At 32.5% G+C, this 4,660-nt stretch overlaps 1 long non-coding RNA gene across 1 annotated transcript; it reads right to left on the bottom strand.

The window, feature by feature from the left end:
* Positions 1–2,094: 2,094 nt before the first annotated feature.
* On the bottom strand, positions 2,095–4,398 carry LOC128242826 (uncharacterized). The gene is made up of 3 exons (XR_008262722.1): positions 4,279–4,398; positions 3,856–3,944; positions 2,095–2,173 (listed from the first exon to the last, which is right to left on the bottom strand). It is a non-coding gene; the product is annotated as an uncharacterized LOC128242826 (long non-coding RNA).
* Between the last annotated feature and the right edge of the window lie 262 nt (positions 4,399–4,660).

The following is a 4,660-nucleotide window of genomic DNA, read 5'->3' on the forward strand; positions in this document are numbered from 1 at the left end:
ATGTAATGTATTGTGGATGAACGTTTCATAGCTTTTTTCGTTCCTTAACTCTGAAATAGGAACAAAATCTGTTCACAAATTAATACTACCTTCAAATTACAATTGTGGGTCACACAGAAACATTGATATAAATAAAAAGAGGTCACTCAGACATTTCTTTAAAACTTACAAAACAAATCTTTGAAATGAGCAAACAAAGGTATCGTCGTCACGAATTTCCACGTTTGAAATTCGGTGCGCTTGCGTTCATCAAAGATTACTTCAAATTATTATACTAGTGAACATTTTCCATAATGACTTAATTTTTCAGATACATCAATGGATGGCCAAATTAAAGTGTACAAAAATGATTTATTTGTAGAAAAAACTGGTCCCGCCATCGGAAGGCAAAGATAAAACACGCAAAATGACCAGCAGACAAGAGTCTCAAGAGTCTCAAGGGGCGCAGACACATCCAGCAACCCAAGCCCAGTCAATAGAACAGCCTTATATAATGGCAACTCGGGTACACAACATTAACATGCAATTTTACAATATAGATAATAGATGAAATTCACTAGATTAGATAAAGTCAAGTTTTTGACCATTAAGTACACCACAGTGCAGTTTACATATCATAAAATTGGATCTTATACTGTTGAATGATACAGCTGAACAGTTTAAATGAGACTGTTTAAAAACGCACTGGACAGTGAATCCAATACAGCTTTTGAATATTTGTTTAAATATCTTTTTTAATTAATATTCAAAATGTTAAAGGTCAACCGATTTTTCTTTTAGATGTTCTAGCATTTTCTTTCATGTTGAGTCTATGGAAGAAAGAAAAGGAGTTTGCTGTTCCGGAGCCATCCCTATTCGTAGCTGAAGATTATTCTTCGAATCCCCTGTTGTAACACAAGAAGCTGAAATTAGAATATCAAACAGAATCATTTACTTAATATGACCTCATTGAATGGGTGAGACATAAAAGCATTGTGGTATGTAATATGACATCAGGAAGAAGTGAAATACCACAACAAACAGTGCTCACTGAGCTTAAAGAAATTTGCACTGTGCTGTTTATGGAGTTTTGTGCTGTACTTCCATGTTTCTTGTTTGGGATGCAAACGAATATTCGATCATATGTTTGGTATTCGAATGTCAAAATAGGTCTTCGAATATTCGATTTTTGTTGTTGAATAAATAGAATAATACTAATTTTGACCACAACTCTGTTGTTGTATATACACTTCGTTTGTCTTGTTTTCACAACGATTGGCGTCCCCTAATGCCAGAGGTGTGAATGTGATGACAATACACTAAAACACAAGTCATCTGACATCTAGGGACAAATCCGTCGGGTACTATAGAAAGCCCATTGGATTTTTTTCCAATATTTGGCAAAGAGACAAGTGACATCAAAAAATTCAATCATTTTTGCTAAATTGATATCCCTTTGCTTATTAAGAATTTAAGGGATCGGCCTTCACACCAATGTGTTGTCTTTTGTGCAACATTGCTTAAATCGCAAACGAATGGCTTTTTCATAGTTATATTTAGCACAGGTCAATTCCAGAACGAGGCTTCTCGACCTACGGAAAGACCTTCGCTGGGGCATAACGCCATTTGACCACCAATCCATCAAATTTCACATGTTTACATAAATGAACGCAGTGAAATTGAAATAATTTGATTTTGTTAGTTTGTTCATAATCGTTTGCCTTTTTTCTAAAGTTGGGAATTTTAGAGGTCCATTTGTGGAAAATCGTGGTCCGCTGCGCGTACTAGCTACGACAAAGAAGGTTCAAATTCCCCGGCTATTTCTTTAGCGAATAATAATAATAATAGTTTGCTACAACTTCTAAAAGATGTATTTTGTTAATCGAATATTCGAATATTAGTTTTGCCATTTGTTTGCATCCCTAATATTTTGTTTTTTATGTTCTATGTCTTTCGCGTTTACCCAGTGCCAGGGCTTATGTTTAAACTTTTTGCTACTGAGCTTGTTTCTGTAGTTTTTCGCATAAATTTTGTTCATGACACCATTTACAAAATTAACCTTTGGAGGGGTTTTAAACAAAGAAAAAACCCCACAAAAAACGGTAAGTTTTACCTTGGCTTGGCGAGTGGAAACTTTGTAAGAACTAAATGCTGGGAAACAAACATTGACGCGGCTAGTGAAAACAAAGTAGATCTACAAAAAATAAATAAATACAGTACTTTAAAGCTTCACTCTCACAGATTGAATATGATGAGATAGCAGTCATCATTAGGGTCCAAAATTAATCTTTTATGTCTAAAAGCGTTACTCATGCTTTAAGAAAAATGGGTATTGGTATAAAACATCAATTGTTTTAACATAATATGAATAATAATTTTTTGTTAATTATACATTATTTTTTTTTAATTTATTGCAATAAAATCATTATTATAGATGCACTCTTACTCCACAATTAATACAATTGTTTAAATAATCTAAAATGAATGAATAAATGTCAATTACTATGGTTCTGATGAATTTATTAATTTTGAGTGTCACTTTAAACGTAGAACTAATTAGATTCCTACATTAAATTAAGTTAAATATAACAGCATTCCATTTACGCTCAAATATGGCTGAATTACACTAAAACAATGTCATAAATCAAATATAGAATTCAAGGTTTAAAGAATTATATTTTATACTTAACTCAACAACAGCAGTTTCTGATATGAATGTAATGCTTTAGTACAATGGTAACTGTTCTACTAAGCACTTCCTTTATCCGTTCAATCATTGAGGTTACCCCAAATTTGCAATTTCCAAAACAAACAATAAAAAGGTTGGTATATCTGTGAGAGTGCAGCTTTAATTGGCTGCGAACGTAGTATCATACAAGAAAATACATCATTGAGATGATTCTCAACTCTGTTAGATATGGTAGTGAGAGTGGGATACATATTGAAGCAAAGAAAATAGCAAACAGTAATTTCTCAGTTTTTTAAACAAAAAAAAATAGATTATTGATATCGCTGATAAATCTGTACAAATCATTAGAAAACATAGGGTAAGCATTAATTCGCTTTAGCAATACACTTTCAATAAATTTGAAATGGATCTATATATTTTAAGAGCAAGCACTATTGCATCGGATCGATTCAATTGTTAACAGGTTATGTTTGTATGTGGCTGATGAGCATAATAACCATTTCTTCCCACGCATCAAGGTTGATAGTCTTAAAGCTTTTCCCAGTCTGCCTCATATCTGTTTTTTTTTCCAGCTTGGACTTCCTTTTAACATTGCTCTGTATTTGTACAATTGATCATTTATGTGATTGTATGAAGAACAGAACAGAACAGATTTGTATTCACGTAAACTACATAGTTTCTTGTGACATATAAGAACATTTAAACAAATCAAACTATAAGACATAAGGTAATAGCACATAGGATGGATCTTGTAAAGGAATATATGTTTCACTATGTAAAGGATATAAATTATGGCGAAGTAAACAAAACACATAATATATCATAACAAATAAATATGAAGTAACTTATGAGGATATGCTACAGAGCAAAATTAATTCGATGGTACATTATCTGAAAATTTTAAGATATCAAGAATGCATTTATTCACAATTGTACGAGTTGACTTGTTAATAGATGATTTCTTTTCACTTCATTGTTACTTTTGAGAATTACTTTTGTGAAAAAAAGTATTTTTTGTTTATCTTTGGAGATTGTTGAACTTCCGTCCAATTTCCGGTAAATAAGAAACACAGTTAGTCCAATGTAACAAAAATACCGTGATAGTTTTCATCCAAAATGTAACAAGCTAATATCTGTACAGTACATGATGAACTATTAAAAAAATAGAATTCAATACCACATATCACCTGTTTTTTTTATTTAATACCCTCATATCTGTCCATTTCTTTTTTTTTACTTCATCGCTACTCGGCCATACCATCCAATCCTGTTCACCCTGCAATATATGAACGCAATTCAAAAATTGAAAGCGTACATATCTGTCATGAAAACTGTGCGAGTGCGAAATAAATATGTAAATATAGAAGATAATTAAGCCCACGGTTTATTGCCCATGTGTGTTTTTATTTTATTTCAACAACAAAACATTTTCTAAAAAATCAATAACATCATTCAATGAAAGCATTTCAATCAACAGATCGATTTAGACATACCAGTACACGTACACATTTATTACAAATGAAGTAAGTTGTTCAGTACAAATCTAAACACATCCATAACTATGCAGGTGTAAATAAACAGCTTAACAAGAAAGTAAACAATCGAAAAACCTGTCAGCAATTTCTCCCCAGTTCATTTTAGTGGTTTGAACTAGCCCGGCATACTCAAAGATTACATCCTTTTCTTCCAGGGTCCAATTTGGCCCTCTTTTCTTATCCTTTCTAGATAATGTCAGTCTTTACCTTTACGTCAAATGACAGTTTTCAAGCAGACAACACACATAAAATAAAACACCTCCTTTTGAAGAGCTCGCTTTAACTGCACATGCGTACGATGATGGCAAAGTTACGATATACTGATATACTTGCGACACTTTTGATAAGACGCACGTAGCTAAAATCGTAAACCTGTCGTAAGCACTCGCATTTCGATTTTTCATACGATCTTTGATAATACGACCCCAATAACTATTGCCATGGATATAGTGGTTTT

Source organism: Mya arenaria, chromosome 8, assembly GCF_026914265.1.
Source record: "Mya arenaria isolate MELC-2E11 chromosome 8, ASM2691426v1".
Taxonomy (NCBI): Eukaryota; Metazoa; Mollusca; class Bivalvia; order Myida; family Myidae; genus Mya; species Mya arenaria.